Consider the following 19,894-nt stretch of genomic DNA (forward strand, 5'->3'; position numbering starts at 1 on the left):
GTGTCACTCATATAGGTCCATGAATAGTGTCTGTTCCCATCTGCCAGATTGGAAAATATCTCACTTCATAGGGTGTTGGGTAAAGTAGTCAGAAGTATCTTGCCTCAGTGCGGGGGACTGATTAGTTCTAGACTAAACAACGCTGTGATTCCAACTTAACAAGTCTTAAAAAGAGAACCTAAAAAGGTCAACATTTTCCCAATAATTTAACTGTATTCCAGAACAAAGCTCAAGAAGATTTATAGGAACATAATAATATGCAACATCCACTGAGGTAAAATCCATAATAAATGTCATCTGATCAAATTACCAGGCATGGGAAAAAAGCACATAAATTCAAACAATATTGAGGAGGAAAATATCAAAACAGATCTAGAACTGATCCCCTAATCACTAAAATTAGCAGATAAAGACATTTTTAAAGACAACATAATTCAATTCTGTATGATTTCAGGAAAGAAACAATGGGTACAAATGATAAGCAGGTTCAAACACAGAATAATGAGAATCTTTTGTTAAGTATCAAAATAGGCTGATTGTAACCAAAACATAGAGATTATGACAAGCTTGTGATCTGGTAAAACTGCTTTTCAGTACTCTCATGGGAGCTTTATTAGACTTACTCAACAAGCTACCGTATTGGCTAATACAAATGACAAATTAGGTCCCGAATCAAGTTCCACTTCCAAGGAAACAGCATCAGCCATCTTGGTTTTGTTGAATACAACAGTTATTTCTGTGGTCACCGCAGTTTTTGAAGCACATTCACTCTTTAGGATAATACTTCTCCATATACGAAGTCCCTTGCTGTCAAAAGCTCCACACCACTTTTGTCTCATGAACTGCACTGCATCTTCATATTTCATTGCACCTTCAGTTAATACCAGGATGACAAGGACTGAAGCTCTGCTAAGACCCTCAATTTAGTAGCAACACAACAACCATGTATATCACAAAATTTAATTTTTTACAAGACTTAACCAGTCATCAACCCTCTGGATAGATGGTGGTGTACCACCATCAAAAGACCACTTGCGAACATGGCTGCCTTCTTTCTCTCCAAGGGCAGTGCTATCCTGTTAAGATAACTCCTTACTTCTTTAATTCCTTTATAAATGTGTTTAAGGTTGCATTGGTTAGATTGGATGTAATAGGCAATCTCATGCCTTTGTGTGTGATTTCCACAGAGTCTGGAAGTTTTATTCAAGCCATGTTAGTTCAGGGTTATAAAATTTTTTTTAAAAGACGAATACAGAAATGATATAAAGTATATTTCTATATACTCCACTTGAAATTCTCAGCGCTCTGAGTATGAAGCTGGAATAATAGGAAATGAACTTCTTAACAAGAAGCAGCCCTCCTTCAACCCAGTAATGCTGAAGCACCAGATAGGAAGCACACTGCGTGTTGTCCCAGATAGGTCAGAACTGCTGGAAAATACTCTGCAGACTTCAATTCAACAGTCTGTGTCCAGGTTAACTGCTCTTATGGGGGCTTCTTTGTGAAATAGTGATGGATTTCTGTATTTCATTTGTCTCCAGAGAGGCTATCCTGTGCCTGGCAGTTATCTCCACATTTCTTTGGAAACTCCATAAACGTGGTCAAGAAAGGGGGTCATGAGGACCATGGTCTACTCATACAGCTGGAGACACTGGTGGTGGCAGGACACCAGGTTCTACCATGCAATGGGTGGCTTTGAGGAGAGCATGGCACCAAGCTGGCCCATAGCAGAGGGAGCCAACATGCATGACCAAATCCAAAGATTAGCTTTTATTCAAAGAAGGAAAAGCTAGGAATTCAAAACCACATTAATGAACTGAACCTATTTAGCCAAGAGAAGAGACTAAATGGATGGAGGCAGGATGTCTATGTATATTTTGCATGGAGAAGCCGTAAGGGTATACATGGGGCTGGGCAGGGGTGTCTCTTGGCTGTTTTTCAGCGTTGCTATAGTCTCTGTTTGCAAGGGGTAAACCAGAACTTCCTGATGGAAACGCTTCACTCATCTCCTTTACTTCAGAATAAAATTCAGAATTTTCATGGTCCCATATATTGTCTGACCACTGTCTACCTTTCCATCTTCAACTACCACTAATCCTCTCCACATTCGCCCTGTGCTCTAGCAATTTAGGTCCCTTGGTATAACTTCAAGATGTGTGCTTCCCACTTCTGTCCCTTTTTAAAAAGGACTAGTAAGAGTTAAAGTCTAGATCCTCACAAAGGTCCAAACTCTTTCTAACACATCTAGCTTCCTTCTTGCGAATTAGAATCCGACTGTAGTATATAGCTAGCTTTAGCGGATATCCTCACAGTGCTGTCCACTTCCTTGTACCATCAGTGCAGAAATACGGGGCATAATATGCCTTTAACTCTGGAGCCATCTGCCTCACCTACCAACTCCCCAGAGAGAGTGTCAGTTCCCATGCTACTGTGTGGCTTTTCCATTCAGTTCCTGCTGATGATTCTGCTCCAAAGGCTGCTTTCAGCAATGCAGAGGGCTCTAGTCGATGGAATCCTTACTTTTAGAAATGCTGCATTCCCTCTGTTCTAAAAATAGTCCCTGACAGTTCTCAACATCTAAAAGCCCCTTGGGTAATATGTACCCAAATATGCATCTTTGAATTTATAGGTCTGACTAGGAAATATTCACATGGGTATAAATTTCCAGGGATTAAAGATAAATGAGATGGCTTATATAATATTTTGAGCTCTGTGGACATAAATTGCAATATACATCTAAGGCACAGTAGAATAATAGTAGGAAAAAAAATAAGGGTAACATAAAATAACTACCCATCAAACAGGAAGGCAAGTCTCTTCACTAACTTTCAGTTACTTTGATAAGGGGCAACTGTGAATTTGATGTTAAAAGACCTGTGATCTGGGTGGATGGTTTCCCAAACTTTTCCCTTTATTTTTCCCATGGACTTTCTGTCCATTTCTCTAGTTCAATTAAGAAAGGAAGAAGGAAAAACATTTGTTTTCTCTATGTGTTAGTGTCATGGCATTTCTTAAACCAACAAGAAAGTCAAGGGGTTGTAAGTATTCCCTCTTCTTGTTTTCTTCCTCCTCATCGTCCTCCTGGTCTCTTCAAGGGACATTGAGATTCACTGGTAGAACTCTAGGGCCCCGCCTTCACTCTCATCCCACCCTAGACACTCTTTCTGCTCGATGGCAGGCAGCTAAGGCGGGAAGGGTTTCAGAAATCCTTCCTTTCCCCTCTGCTTCATGCTAACCTCACAGACATCACACTTACCCTAGTTCTGTGGACTGTACCCCCAACCGCATTACTCTTCTCACTGCTGCTGCTCACACTTTTCTGTTACATTCACACGCTGGCTCTTCAGAGTCTCTGCTGAAGGAGCACCAGCAGGAATGTCCTTCTCTTGCCTTTTCCCACTTGTCCCTCAGGGAGACAGACCAACATCACCTGCTCTCACACCATTTCAAAATGGGGCAGATACACTTTAAGAAACACAGTTACTGTACCATATAAGCCTGAAAGCAAATATATCCCACTTCTCCAGGGAGAGTGTAGCTACCCCATACTCCCTCCAGAGCTGCATCTCCTTTCATCCCTGCATGCCTCTGAGACACTCATCTCATAGCTGTTCCCTCTTTTGCTCAGGAGAAAAAGGTAGATAGATGGGGGTTTTTGAAGTTATTGAGGTTCAAGGATCCTAGTTCTTCACAATTTATAGAGATAAACTCTGGAAACTTTGTTATTAGCCATGGTTCATCAGTCCCTTTGCAACCTTGGATTTCTCTTTTTCAAAAATCTAGCTTATGCAAAAAACAAACAAATAAACAAAACTTCTGCATAACTGTCTCTCATTTCCCAGGATTTTAGTTCTAGTATTCTTGAAATTCAGGACTCTTCTGTTGGGATACTACTTGTAAAAAATCTTAATGTATTTTCTATTAACAACCTCTAAATTACTGTCTCTGAGACCTGGAAACTGAGTCAGTCATTAACATATCCAAATGAGGAAATCAGAAAGAAATGCACTAAGTGTTTGCATGGAGAACTACATGCATTAAAATATATCTATGGTTTGCATATTTCTACAAAGGTACAAAAAGGATTTACAGCATCACACTGAAAAATAGTTTCTGTGAGCAATGTATGATAAAAATAATTGGATGATAATTAGCATTGCTAATTTAAGATATGTGTAATTGGTAGTCTATTAATTAAACAAGCTGTTATTGTGTCGATCTAAATGCCAAGGGCATTTTTCAAAGAACTAGAACAAATCACTTTAAAGTTTCTATGGAAACACAAAAGACCTTCAATAGCCAAAACAATCTTGAGAAAAAGGAATGAAGCTGGAGGAATCACACTCCTTGACTTCAGACTATAATATAAAGCTACAGTCATCAAAACAATATGGTACTAGCACAAAATAGACACATAGATCAATGGAAGAGAAGAGAGAACCCAGAAATAAACCCACACACTTATGGTCAATTTACCCATGACAAAGAGGCAACACTATGCAATGGAGAAAAGATTGTCTCTTCAATAAGTGGTGCTTGGAAAACTGGACAGCTATCTGTAAAAGAATGAAATTAAGTCATACCAAGTGAAGTAAGTCAGAGAAAGAGAGATATCATATGATATATGTGGAATCTAAAAAAATGATACAGATGAACTTATTTACATTACAGAAACAGACACACAGACATTGAAAACAAATCTGTGGTTACCAAAGGGGAAAGGGGGGAAGGGTTGGTTAAATCAGGAGTTTGGAATTAACAGATACACACTACTATATATAAAATAGATTAAGCAACAAGTTCCTACTGTATAGCACAGGGAACTATATTCAATATCTTGTAAAACCTATAATGGAAAAGAATCTAAAAAAGAATATATATATGTGTGCGTGTGTGTGTGTGTATATATATATATAACTGAATCATTTTGCTGTACACCTGAAACTAACACAACATTGTAAATCAAATATACTTCAATTAGAAAAAAACATTCTCTAACACCATATACAGAAATAAACCCAAAATTGATTAAAGACCTAAATGTAAAACCAGAAACCATAAAACTCCTAGAATAAAACATAGACAGAACACTTTGACATAAATTGTAGCAATATTTTTTGGATTTGTCTCCTAAAGCAAAGGAAATAAAAGCAAAAATAAACAAATAAGACATAATTAGACTTAAAAGCTTTTGCACATCAAAGGAAACCATGAGCAAAATAAAAATAGAACCTACTGAATGGTAGAAAATATTTGCAAATGATATGATTGATAAGGGGTTAATACCAAAAATATATAAACAACTCATGTAACTCAACATCAAAAACACTAATTAAAAAATGGACAGAAGAACTTACTAGATATTTTTCCAAAGAAGATATACAGATGTCAATATGCACATGAAAAGATGTTCATCATTAATCATCGGAGAAATGCAAATTAATACCACAATGAGATATCACCTTCCACATGTCAGAGTAGCTATCATCAACAAGAACACAAAAAATGCTGGCCAGGATGTGGAGACAAGGAAATCTTAGTACACTGTTGGTAGGAATATAAATTGGTGCAGCCACTATGGAAAACAGTATGGAGGTTTCTCAAAAATATTAAAAATAGAACTACTACATGACCCAGCATTTCCACTCCTGGGTATATATTCAAAACACAAAAACACTAATTTGAAAAGACACATGCACCCCAATGTTCATAGCAGAATTATTTATAACTGCCAAGGTATGGAAGCATCAACAGATGATTGGACAAAGAAGATGTAATAAATATATAAAACATGCACACATAGTGAAATACTACTCAGCCATAAAAAGAATGAAATTTTGCTGTTTGCAACAACATGGATGGACTTGGAGGGTATTATGCTGAGTGAAATAAGTCAGATAGAGAAAGACAAATACTGTATGATATCACTTATATGTAGAATCTAAAAAATAAAACAAACTAGTGAATATAACCAAAAAGAAACAAACTCACAGATACAGAGAACAAACTAGTGGTTACCAGTGGGGAGAGGGAAAAGGGGAAGGGCAAATTAGGAGTAGGGGATTAAGAGGTATAAACTACTATGTATAAAATAAATAAGCTACAATGATATACTGTACAACACAGGGAATATAGCCAATATTTTATAATAGCTATGAATGGAATACAACCTTTAAATATTATAAATTACTATGTTGTACACCTGAAACTTGTAATAATATTGTATATCAAATATACCTCAATAAAAAATAGGCTGTTACTCTGCATTTAAGGGAACAACAAATAAAAAGGCATTATTTGATCTATCCATGGCCACTCTGGTTGTTTATTGCTGTGTAACAAATCATCCCAAGACTTAGTGGTCCAAAACATCAGCAGTCATGTTGTTATCATCTCTCATGGTTTCTGTGGTTAGAACTTTGGAAGAGACTGGGCAGAGCAGACTTAGCCCGGGGTCTCTTATGACAGCCATCGGACAATGATTGGATCTAGAACAGTGGAGAGCTGGAACATCCAGGACTGGCAAGGTTGCTCTCTCTTTCTCTCACTCTTATCATGTGGTCCCAGAGCTTCTCCATTGTGTCTGGTTGTGTGAGATAATTTCAGCTTCCTCCCAGGTCTGATGAGCTCAAGACAGTTGAACCGTTTATATGGCAGCTCAAGACTCCAGCATGAAACTACTAGAGAATAAGCAGAAGCCTTTTACTAACTCCCCTTGGTAGTCATATAACGTTATTTCTGCCCTAATTATGTGGCTTCCAATATTAAAAGGGAAGGAATACAGACCCCACTTCTCAGCGGGAGGAGTGTCAAATAACATGGGGTCATATTTTAAAATCTCTGCATTCTGCACTGCGGCCCCCAATTTTTTGCATTATCCCCACATTCAAATGCAGTCACTCTCTCCGGGTAGTCTTCACAAGCTTGATCTCATGACAGTGTCGGGCTCAGGCTTAAGGTCCAGCGTCTCATTATAGAGGAGCACGAAGGTCGCTGGGTTAGTTTCCTTGGACACATTTCTTCAGGTGTGCTCTCAATTTTAAGATGCATGAATTAAAACAAAAAGTTATTTTTGCCCTACGCATCCAGTACACAATGACTGGGCAGGCACGGGATGAATGCTACAGGCACAACCATTCAAAAGAGAAGGGGAGGTGGAAGTGGGACACAAAGTTACTGACACACAGCAACTTCGAACTCCAGCCAGACACATGTTTCCAGCTCCTTGATGAGGGGCCAATTCTGCTCTCCGGGACTGATTCTCCAGAGTTCTTGGTTCCATCTTGTGGGATTGTGGTTCTGCTACTTGAGTTATCCTTCCTTTCCTATGAAAATAAGGCTGCATATGCAACTAAGTCACTTTCTTAGGCTGTCTCCTGCCTGTAGAGATTCAAAAATCTAAATGCTGTTTTGCATTCTGGATTGTCTTTGTCCCATTCCGGCTACACTGACACAATTACTTTAAAAATAACACAGGCTTTCCATGTACCAACTTTTATAACTGATTGCATGAGACAGAGACCAAAGCCACAAATTTTTTTGAGGTAAACTCTTTTCTACCTTGAGTTTCCTGTGAGGCTTCTATAGGAAAACACTCCTAAGATTCTTGAGGACCTATTGTTTAAAAACAGCGGTGGGGGGCGGGGCACTGCCAGGGATGCTCTTTAAATATTCAGAAGGCTTTTTTGTCTGTTTGAAAGGATTTATATGACACAAAGTCAAATTTTTCTGAGGCCTAGGAAGAAATCTTATAAGCCCACCCTGGATTTGGTCTTTGCCCTGAAGCTATTTCTTAAATTAAACATTGAATTATTTTATTTATTTTTGCCTTTGGGAGAGACTGGGACTGAGAAATGATTTGCTCTTAAAGTTCAGAAAGCCCGAATGCTTTATATTTCTTCCCAATTTTGCTTGAAACATGAGTAATTCATTTTTGTGGTTTATCTGTCTATACCTGTAACTTATCACACACGGCTAAGAGACCTTACACTTCAAATATTCTGTCCAAAGACCTTAACTAGATACATTAGTTCATGAGATACATTTTCTATTTTTAATATTTACATAATTAAGGGTTTTGCTAAAAAGCCTGTCACTACACAAAGTGAGTCTCCTTTCCCCCAGCTTCAGATAACATTCTTCTCCATTTCCTTTAAGCCCTTGAGGCTGGTCTAGCTTCCGCTTACAGTCTCCTCAAGTCCACTCAACCTGTGCCTGCCACTGGAGTCCAAAGCCAGTGTAAGCTGTTTTGGGTTTGTGCTACAGAAACAGTCCAATTCCAGATTCCAGGTTTTGCTCTGGTTCTCTGTTGCTGTGTGAAAAATTAACTCAAAACTTAATGGCCTAATACAGCAATCCTTTGTTATGTCTCAGTTTCTGCAGGTCAGGAATTTCCAAGGGGCATGGCAGTACAGCTCCGTCCTGGTGCTTGGCATGAGGCTGCGCCCGCATGGGGGCTGGAACTGGAAGAGCTGGGGCTGGAGCAGCTAGCACCGGTGAGTCTCTCTCTCACAGTCTCGGAGATTGTCCCTGTGATTTCTGCATGGCCATGTGGACTGCTCACAGCATAGCCACCTCAGGGCTCTGTTGCACAAGTGCTCCAGTGAGCAAGGCAGTAGCTTCATTTCCTTTTGGGACCAAGCTTAAGAAGTCACGTACCATGATTTCCCTTGTAGTCTCTAGTTCTCCTAAATTCACGGGGGGGGGGGGGGGGCGCTGTGCGGATAGAGATGCACCCCACCTCTCAGTGAACTGAGGCTATGTTTTAAAATTGCCACAATGAATTTGGCTTATTTTATTCATACTCGTTAAATAAGATTTTAAGTTTCTTAACCATGAAGTCTAAGTCTCCTAAAAAGTTCAGGAATCCAGTTCTCACCTTGGGATGAAAGTACCACAGTATTAATTTGAATAGCTATATCATGGGCTTTTAAGCACCAAATAACACAGCACTAGGGTATCTTAACCATCTTGTCTTTGTCTTTTATGCTTTCCTAAAACAACAGTTTGGATCAAACTCTAATGACCCAGCTTCCCTATATGTGGAGTCTACTCTCTGTTCTGCTCAGTAATTCCCTGTTTCTGAACATTGCCTATTAAAACAAGGGATATTTTTAATCAATTACACTAAATGGCACGACCTATGAGTGAAAAACCTGAGAGTCTGCTCTGAAGACTTTTTTCATTATACAATTAACTTCTTTGCCCCGATAAACCACTTGAAATTGAAGGCATTTCATTATATCTATCACTCAATACAAATATCTCATTGGAGTAACGTGTTCATTATAACAGGTAAAAGGGGACATTGTTGTTGCTTAATATTAACAGGCTATAACTGCAATCCTGATGGCTATTCAATTTCCACAATCTTGATCTTACGTCTGCCTAGGGGAATACAAAACATCAACATGCAAATAAAAAGGTTTTAACAGTACTAGGTCATTCAGATTAAATGTTGGAGTTTTTTTCCCTCTAGTCATTTTTAATTGAAAAGCTGACCAGAGTTTCAGTATTATAAAGCCCTTAAGTAGTTAAAGGACTGTTCAGTCCTTAAGAACAGTCTTTAAATGTTATGTCATTATGTAAAACTCATGGGTTACATGTACATTGCAAGCTGATTTCACTGCCCATTGTTCACCACAACTATCTTGATATCACAACAGGAGCACAGAGTACGGATTTAAAGTGAAGACTCTTAATCTATCTTGCCTTAAATTTTGCTCTTTTAATGAGAACACACTTTCATTTCCAGTTGGTGGCCCACTGCGATTGGTCAGCACCAGATCTACCTATATGTTTAATTAAGGGTGACCGAATTCTTCCATGACTCTAACCTTCTCACATTGTATAAAATAAGAAAAAATCAGGTAGTTAGATCAGAGGAATTGGCATTTTGGAAGATCTTTGTCTTTTTCATTCCAGTTACCTGATTCTAAAATACTCTTAGCTCATACTCATGAAACTCTCCAGCTCTTCAGATGTACATGGTTGTGCAGTCTGGACTCCCATTTCATATAATTTTGTATTATCGAACAGAAGCCATTGATGATTCTTAGTAGGTGTAATTAATTACATAAAGAAAAAACCCAAAAGAAAAATACATTCCCATTATCAACTGCTCTTAACCTTATGGCCTACTCTGTTAACCAGGCTACTGTTTGGCACAGTTACCTCTAGTTTCTACCCTAGACCAGGGTAACTGAAGCAAGACTGAAAAGAGGCAAAGCTTCTACCTAGAAAATGAGGGAAGAATTCATCAGAAGTTAGATGCTTTTTCTTCTTCCACAATGTAAGAAGAGACCAATATGTGCAGATTGATCTGATTGATTGATTGATTCATTCATTAATTTATTTACTTAACAAACATGTACAGTAAATCATGAGCCATGCAGAGAGGACCATCTATAGGTGCTCATTCTGACTTTGAACAAGTACAGATATTTCATTTCTTTCATTCAGGGTAGATGAGAATTCAGACCAACTGGATTTTGGTTGTCTTCCAGAAAGTCCTGGAAGAAACACTCAGGAAGAATGGCTGGCTTTTAATGTCAGAAATCAAAACCTGAATACAATTAGTTTGCAGAGTCAAATATGATAGGAAAAGAAAAAAAAATCTTTCAATTGAATACTTTTTTACATTTCCAGATCCTCATTATCTTCCATGATTATCTTCAATATTATTTTGCATGTGTCAAGGAAATTGCCCAGGGCACTTGTTTGGAGGTCTTGAGATTAATTTGAGCCTTTAAAAGCTTTAATTAAGGTAATAATTATGTTATTCCTAGAGAAAGCCAAACTCACCGACAATACATTAATTAGTATATAAAAATGTGTACACGTGTCTGTTCATACACATATATAGTATCTTTCATCTGGATGCTATATACTCTTCAAAATTTTTATTATGATATTTCTCTGTTGAATCTCACAGAATAATTGGGATGAACATAAACTAACTATGTATCCTTATTTTAGAAATTAAGATAAAACTAAGTTTACTTAATAACAGACTATCCCAATCAGGGTTGTATTATGGAAGTAGCACTGCTACGAGTGACGTAGAATGAAGAATTTATTTTTGGAGTTGGATATTATACAATTTGGGGGGCTGTTGGGGTAGCCTTTTTTTTTTTTCTTCTGTGTCTAATGTTGAGCCTTAAGTCGCTACAGGTTAGCTAGAGGGACAGACAGAAAACTTGATGTGAATGAGAACAAGGACAAACCAGAACTTGCAAAGACAGGAGGCAAAGAATGGCAACTGGAACCTATGAAGACAAACTGGAACTCATGTCTGTCTCTTACCATATCCAATGTCAGTGCCATTGGGATTCCAGGAGAAGCTGGTGTCTTCACAGAGTTGCACAGGCATTTGTGCATGAGCCAAATTGCCTGGTGCCCTGCACCAACCTTCCCAACTCCCTCATTTCCATCTTCCAAATTTTGTGCAGTGTCTCCTGTGGACCATGCAAACCCAGAATCATGTAGAAGGGCTGTAGAAAAGCATGGCTTAGCTTAGCTAAGTTGACCTGATGCAGAGCCAGTGTAGAGAGATGTATGATAGAACCTGGGTCCCCTCACTTAAATCTTTCCCCAGTACATTTGCCAAGGCTAATAACCAACAGCAAGCTGATGTCTAGCATTTGGCCATAGAGGAAGTAGAGCCTGGAAGACAAACCACAAGGGAAAAAAAATCCAATTCATCTGAAATGTGATGATTTCTACAATGGTATGGTAAAAGCAACTTGCTTAACAAGGAGGAAGAAGAATCTTGTATGTTGGCACCAGGCACATTTTAAAAGAAAATTAACCTTTGCTTTGATCCTCACTGTCTTTCATCATTTAGGCTAAAGTTTGTGGGTTCCACTGCCACCTGGCTGCAGTACATGGAACCCAGAGGAGCTGTGCAAGACAGAATGTCCTGGGGAAAACAGAAAACCAGTCAGTTTGATGAATCTGAGGGGCGAGAGAGAAAGGGACACAGGCACACAGAAATAAGGCAAAAAACAAGAAGAATCGGGATAAAGGTAGAAATGAACATTATGTGCCAAACCCCTTCAGGCAACCTTTGTTTTCAAATGTGCACAAAGAGAGCCCCAGGACCTTTTGGAAGAATTGTTAGGAAGAAACAAGACTCAAACCCAAGAGAGGACCGCAGGGTACAAATGGTAGTCATTTCCATACAGAGCCTAGAGGTTGGAGTTAAGAAGAGGGAGGGTCAGAATAAAGTGCTGTCGGGACTAAAACAAAGGATCAAAGCCTTGGAGCTTCCCCCAGGACACATAGACATTTTCAGACCTATTTCAGAGTTACCCACCACAACTACACAGAATCTATCCTTCCCAACTGCTACTTGCCAAGATGGAGTTGTTAAAATTATAAAGGACTTCATCAGCACAGGACTTAATCTCTTTAGGCTCTTTTCCATCATGTCTAGGACTACCTGATAAGAGAACAAATGAGCAAGACTGACGACTACACAGGAAGTATTTCCTGGGCAGCAGCGTAGCTTTCCTGCTCGCTGCGGAGGAGTGGAGGAGCAGCGGAGGTGAGCGAGAGGGTGTCAGCACCTGAGCTGGTAGCTGGGGTAGCATTTGCTGTTATAATAATGGCTTTTTTTTTTTTTAATGTAAGAGCTGACCTACTTTTTTTCCTCTTCAATCAGATCCCCAACACCCCAACCCTGGGAAAAAGAGGAGGTAAAAAAAAAACCTTTCACAATTTTATATCTGAACCTCTACAGAATCTCATGAGAGGCGAAAGCATGGAAAATAGAGAGTTCTAGAAAATATTTTCTTTTGAGGAAAGGAAAAGTTAAATTTACTCTAGAATCACCCAGACATTCAGTGGGGATTTCCTCTCATTCATCCACGGTTGGAATTTGCACAGACCTGAACTGGCAGGTGAGCTGACCAAGATCTACTTGCTAGAAGACTGAAAACCCAAAGGGAGCTCATCCCAAGAGAAGGATGATGGGCTGACCCAGGTTCAATTCCTTAACCGACGGAGAAGGCAGTAATAGGTTCCATGTGATGGGTATTCCTTGAATTTCCCATTTTCTTTGTAGCCCCTTGCCTCATGAGGGAGAGAGAATGGCATACGTAGACATTTAAAGAGCTACTTTACTAAATTAGTAATGTTTTAGAACCCCTTTATCTCAGTGTAACACAGAAAGATTTGAGAGGATTACCTCCCTCCTTGATCACAGACCCCCCTGAAAATTTGGCATCTTGTATTCTTCAGTTTTTCAGTGACAGTTCCAGGCAAAGGATGATATGCACAGGGGCCATAAAAAGGTCTACCAGGGGTAGACATTTGTGCATATGTGAGAAACTCCCTAGCGATGCCCAGAAATATAGGGTTTTGATTGCAAGGAGGGGAAGTCTTTTCAAAGGGCCTGGGTATCTTGCATCAGAAACTGTGAGCAAGTCCCAGTTAATTATTACTACACGTGTGACTCTACCTACCCAGATGTTAATGGGGCTTGGGGAATTCTAGTTATAAAAATAATTGGGAAGCATATTAATTTTATAGGGCTTCCATAGCTAATGACTACAGATTGGGTGGCTCAAAGCAACCGAAATCTATTCTCTCGCAGATCTGGAGGCTTGAAGTCTAAAATTAACATGTCAGTAGGATTGGTTTCCTCTGGAGGTTCTGAGGGAGAATTGTCCCAGGCCTCCCTCCCAGCTTCCTGTGGTTGCCAGCAGCTCTTGGTGTTCTTTGGCTTGTGAAGCCACCACTCCAGTCTCTGCCTCAGTCTTCACATGGTGGTCTCCCCCATGTAAATCTCTGTGTCCTCTCTTGTTATTATATGGACACTAATCATTGGATCTAGGGCCCACTCTAATCCTGTGTGACCTCATTTTATCTAACTACTTCTGCCAAAACCCTATTTCCTCATAAGGTTGAATTTGGAGTCAGTCATCTGTGCACTATGGACAATGACTTGCATTTTTTGTCAGAATGTTTTGATATTGAAAGTCCTAACTTAAGCAATAACCACTGAGTCCTCAGAGGAAATAAGTGTCTGCAGAAAGTCACAGTGGAAACAAAAGCCAGCAAAAGGCTTCTCCAGACTTCAGCTACAACATAGATTTATTATAGGAAGTTCTACTTTTAGTCAATTACTTCAAATGACATTCTCCTTGGTGTCCATTCAGAAACTGAGAATACTTTTATGTAAAATTCCACTGTTATTATGCTTAATTTAGAATGACTCCTGAGAAATCAATTCACTAAAATATGAGAAATAAAGGTCACATCAGATTTCAGAAGAAGGGTCAAGGGCTGGGAAGAACAATGGCCAGTGAAAGTCAAACATGACAAAATCAGGTAAAAGGTAACAGTCTGATTCTAAAGCCCGCTTTCGGTTGGTGGAATTTTTCTTTCATCCAATCAGAGAATGAAAGGGAGAAATCTATACGCAAGCAATTTATACTTCCAGCACTTAAAATCATCTTGTTCTCTCTAGCTCTAAAGGAAATGGCAAGAGACCAAAGCTGTCTTTGCTAGCAGTCCCATCTGAAGTCGGAATAATCTGCTCCGTTTCCATCTCCTTGAGTTCCTTTGTATTATTCACGTCTCTGCTTCATACTGTTTTCTATCAATTTCCTTTTGCATAATTGATCAGGAACTAAAATTACCTAGGTTTGTTAGGGGCAAAGGAGAGACTGCTAGCTCCGTTGTAAGTATGCCTTTAACATTTTTTCCTCTCTAGCACAGTCCCATGAATCCTCCCATGAACGTAAAAACAATAGGACAAAGAGAAAAGACTTTCAATGAATGACGGCTGACAAAGTCACTTGGGATACCATAAACATGCATTTCTGCTTTTTTCAAACGTGGTCACCACTTTGCTTTATAGTTAGTGCTACAGGTTTCATCTCCCATAACTGACTAAATTCTTTAGGCTCAAGAATTGTGCCTTCATATGTGAGGCTCAGGTTTGGGACCTAACAAATGTGCCTGACATAGAATAGTACTTCACTGAGGATTGAGCTGAGTTGAAAATCATGTTAAGACCATGTACTATGTTCAAAAACAAGATCTGTCTTTATGTTTTTGTTCCAAGGAGAAAGCTTGGACTATCTCCCAGGCCTCTTCAGGAGAACAAAGGTGGGGAGAAAATGCTCTGAGGAAGGTTTTTCCTCTTTTTTTTCCTGAGTCTCTTTTTTTGTAGTAACCCGCTTTGGGGTCTGGCTCTATCTAATTAAAAGCATCTCACATCATTTACCCTTTAGATGAGGGCTCAGAGATCTGTTCTACAAAGATAGAGAAAGTTTAGGTTTTAAATTCCATCATTCTCATTTTAGTTAGAGCTTTGACATGATTATAAATATAGCTTCTTAGGTTATTTTATTTCTACTGTATTTAGCTTGTATCAATGCTATTGTTATTATATGTTTAAGCACATGGCAGCTTGAAAAAAATCCAGCTGCTTGCCATCATTTAAAGGCTCATCATCAGTTGACTGTCATATCACTAGTTTTAGCACAGGTTGATAGGAACGTGGGTTTGCTGCATAGGAAAGAAGGCTTAAGCTAGTAATTTCCTCGCTTTCATGACAGAAACCTAGAATACATCACTTAACTCACTTTCTGGCATTCAAAACAAAATAAATAAGAAGTGGAAGAAATCCTGTAAACAATGTTCTTCAATTACTGATGAGAAAAACTCTGCCTTTATTCATGCTGAAAACCAAAGTTGGCAGGGGGAGAAACTGAAGCTCCTGGCAGGTGAAGGAAGTGTCAGTTTTAGGACTTAGTGGAGGCTGCTTTTCACGTCTTCCTCTCACAGCCTCCAGCACTTTCTGAAGCCAAGTCTTAGGCTGTGTGCCAGACTAAAATCTTGACATAAAATCTGCTGCTTTAATTTAAATCCTTCTAAGAAACCATGCTCTAACCATAAGAAGTTTACTTGTATATATTAAAAATAAAATGTTATATTTTAGAATGCTTTAGAATTTGCAATATCCCTGGAAGGTCCTTGAGATGACAGCATTTTAAAGCCATAGCATTGCCACTGCAAGTTTCTGTTCAGTTATACTTTGTATATTGCAAACTTGATTCTCCCCAAAGCAAAGTAATAATAATAATAATATAGCTACACCTACAATCTAGTATTTATTACTCATGATTTATCAGATGGTTGGGTTCAGCATGTTAACTATAATGTAACAATTATCAGAGGTTATAGCAGTTTCCATTACAATTATTAGCAGTGTTATAATGTTAGCAGTGCAATAATGGTTCAAGTTAAGCTCATTCTTCTAAAAACTGCATGGTTCATAAGAATGAAGAATTGACTAGAAGCTTCTCTTTTAATGGGAATGTTATGGAAAGTTAAATTTTCAGATCATCTAACACAGTATTATTACCATTAATGAGATCTAGTTCTATGAAAGAACAAAAAAATGTAAAACATAATGAACAAGAAAGAACTTTCAGGGACAGCCCACACTTGCCTTCAACTTGCTAGTGGCACATTCAGAGGGTAAAATTTACTAGTAACACATTTAGAGGGTAAAATTGTGTTTCACGTACCAAATTTTGATAGTTATTTCAAGTATTTACTCATGATTCAGTTTCTGATTGGGACTTGAAGGTGATGTATATTACCAGAGCAGCTAAATGTAATGTCAAGAAATAGATCAGTTCTTGAAATATTTTCCCATGGACTTTATAGTGTGCTATTTAGTCTTAAGTGACACTCTGACAACGGATCTCTGCATTGATGCTTCAGAGTGTAAAAATAATCTGCTGAATTGTATCTAGGGGTGAAGTTGAAATTCTGGTTATCTCAACAAGTATTTTTGAGGATTGGAAACAGAAAAAAATATGCTTAAGAAGCTCCGAGCTAAAATGTCCTTCCTGAGACCATCTAGCCAGTCCCAAAGCAGGAGGTAGCATCGCAGCTAAATAACTGCCCTATTCGAGAGACTGAAGATTCTAATGAGTTCTTTATTATCCCAACAAAGCATTCGATGGCTTTTAGATCTAGGAAATGTTTTCATCTAATCAGTAACCTATAGGCCTAAGTAAAAGTTATTTTTCACTGCTGTTCAGTATAATAAAGAGAGGCTATTACAGATACTAACTACCATATATGAAATAGGTAAACAAGGTCCTACTGTAGAGCACAGGGAACTATATTCAATACCTTGTAATAACCTATAAGGAAAAAGAATATGAAAAGGAATATATGTGTATATGTGTATAATTGAATCACTATTGTAACACTGTAAATTAACTATACTTCAATTTTAAAAAGAAAGAGAGAGAATTTTGACATAGATGGACTGTGAGCAGCATGTGGCTTTTCCATCTCCAAAAGAAAATTAACACATGAAGCATATTTGAAAAAGGCTCTGGAGGAAATAGCTCCTGAGTTCAGGGCTCCTCAGTCTTTCGTTGGACAAACCCACCCTCCATGTCCAATCACTTTTCCTCTTCCAAACTAGGACCGCACTTTCATCAGTATTAGCAACAAAATTGCCAAGTAGATAAGGTGATCTAGTTCAGGATAGAAGGATCATCCACACAAATCTCAGAGGCAAACGCTCGTCTCTCTTAGCATACATCCTTTTAAAAATAGTCACAATTTTCTTCCCAGACCATTTTTGATGGAATGAGATTAACAGACATTTTTCTCATCGAAAGCTTAGTAGCACATTGTCCTTTTGACCTCAGCTTATCTCAAGGAGTTTAAACAGGAACTTCAAACCCATTTTCCTAGCATTTGAAAATTAAATGTTTTAAAATTTAATTCTAGTTTTGTTTTCCTTTGGAAATAAAATTTACATATGGTGAAATGCGACTATCTTAAGTGTAAAAATCTAGGGGTTTTGAAGAAGGCACACGTCAGGGTAACTCTCACCCCCATGTCAAAATATAAAACATTCTCCTTCTCTCAGAAGATTCTTTCATGCACTTCTCATCCGATTTCCCTCATCAAAAGCAACTACTTTTCCAATTTGTTTTGCCTGTTCTAGGGTCTCATATAAATGGAATCACACAGTATACAGTCTTTAGATTTGGCTTGTTTCCTTTGCAATAATGTTTATGACATTCTTGCATGTTGTTGTGTGTATCTTTTAATTGTTGTTAAGCAGTAGTCCATTGCGTGATTAAATGAGAATTTGATTATCTTTACTATTGATACATATTTATATGGTTTCCAGTTTTATTACTACTGTGAATAAAGCTGCTGGAACATTCTTGTACAAGTATCTATGTGGACAGGTTTTTATTTCTCTTGGGTAAATGCCTACGGCTGAAATTATTGGATCATAGAGTAGGAGTATGTTTAACTTTATAAGAACTTTCAAACTCTTTTCCCATTTTCTTTATTACTTTATTCTCCCACTAAAAATACATAGGAGTTTCAGCTGTTATACAATCTCCCCAAAGTCTGGTACCTACAGCCTTTTTAAATTTTAGACATTCTAGTGATTTTAAGTGGCATATTATTATGGTTTTGATATCTGATGTCCTGAAAACTAACAGTGCTAAGAATGCTTGAATGTGCTCATTGGGCATTCATGTATCATCTTTTGTGATGTGTCTATTCAAGTCCTTTGTATGTTTATAAAACTGAGTTGTTATTTATTCCTGAGTTGTAGAGGGGTTCTTAGTATATTCTGCGTATAAATCTTCAGATCTATGTTATGTATATATTTGCTTGTTTATTTTCTTAAAGTTGTATTTTTATGAGTAGAAATTTAAATTCTGATTAAACATACAATAACAGTTTTTCTTTTACAGTTGTGTTCTGTGTCTGCCTAAGAAATGTTTACCTAGCCCCGGGTCATGAAGATATGCTCATGTTTTCTTCCAGAAGGAATACAGCAATAGCTTTTATTTTCAGGTCTATAATATTTCCCCAGTCTTTCTGTATATGGTGAGACATAGGAGTTGAGGTGTACTTTTTTTCATATGTATATTCAGTAATTAAGAACCATATTCAAAACCATTCACTGAAAATGGTTGACTTTGTATTGAGTTGCTCCATTGAATTGGTGTGATTACTGTATCAAATATCAGTTGGGGCAACTGAGAAGCCCTGGACAGGATAACACAGCAAGCAAAGACAGACCAAAAGGTGAAAACAGGAAGTAGACAGCTGAGGCGTCAGGAACTTCGGGAACAACAGTGATAGGTTCCCCGGTTTCCTCACTGGCTTCCATAGCTCTCTGGACAGCAAGAAGCCTTCAGCTCTGAATGCCAACAGGCACAGTTGAAAAAAAAAAAAAAAAAAAAAAAAGGCTTCAGTAAAGCCTTCCCTCTAGCCTAAGGGCCAGCAAAATGGTGTCCCAACAAGAGCAACCTTATTGGCAGCTCCTAACCTGTTCCAATCAAATACCAATGGGAAAAGTTCACTCCCACCCACAGTAATTTCAGGAGGGCCAAGTGGAATCAACCTTTACCCACTCCCCAGTCCAACAAAAGTGGACAGCACGCTAACATCCCTGCCAGGTGTTGTGGTGAGCCACATAGGGAGCTGATGTAAAACCTCAACATGAAGACTGCCTACTAATAAAAGAAGGTAAAAAAAAGAATCCATAGTTGCTTAACATATCATCCAAAATATCCAGGAGACAGTTAAAAAAAAAATCACATGCCAAGACCCAGGAGATGATTTAATTGTTGGAATTATCTGACTAAGTTTCAAAGCTGGCTAGCCATTGTTAAAATGTTTTAATAAGCACTTACACATTCTTTTGAAATAAATTTGAAAAAAGAAAATCTCAGCAAAGAAATAGAAACTATAAAAAAGAATCAATATAATTACTGAAATTATAAATCTTGATAAATTGTGGAATGGGGGTGACAGAGGATACAATCAGTGAACTTAAGCATAGAACAACAGAATTTACCCAATTTGAACAACAGAG

The 19,894-nt window shown here is 38.2% G+C and overlaps 1 long non-coding RNA gene and 1 pseudogene across 1 annotated transcript in view; one reads left to right on the forward strand and one right to left on the reverse strand.

Annotated features, from left to right (window-relative positions):
* Positions 1-699: 699 nt before the first annotated feature.
* LOC116153381 (protein tyrosine phosphatase type IVA 1-like) lies at positions 700-1,212 on the reverse strand (annotated as a pseudogene).
* Positions 1,213-8,392: 7,180 nt separating this feature from the next.
* Positions 8,393-19,894, forward strand: part of LOC135321408 (uncharacterized) — a 36,549-nt gene continuing 25,047 nt past the window's right edge. Inside the window, exon 1 of the long non-coding RNA XR_010381152.1 lies at positions 8,393-8,495. This is a non-coding gene — a long non-coding RNA (uncharacterized LOC135321408). The remainder of the gene's footprint in view (positions 8,496-19,894) is intronic.

This window comes from Camelus dromedarius, chromosome 5 (assembly GCF_036321535.1).
Source record: "Camelus dromedarius isolate mCamDro1 chromosome 5, mCamDro1.pat, whole genome shotgun sequence".
Lineage (NCBI taxonomy): Eukaryota > Metazoa > Chordata > Mammalia > Artiodactyla > Camelidae > Camelus > Camelus dromedarius.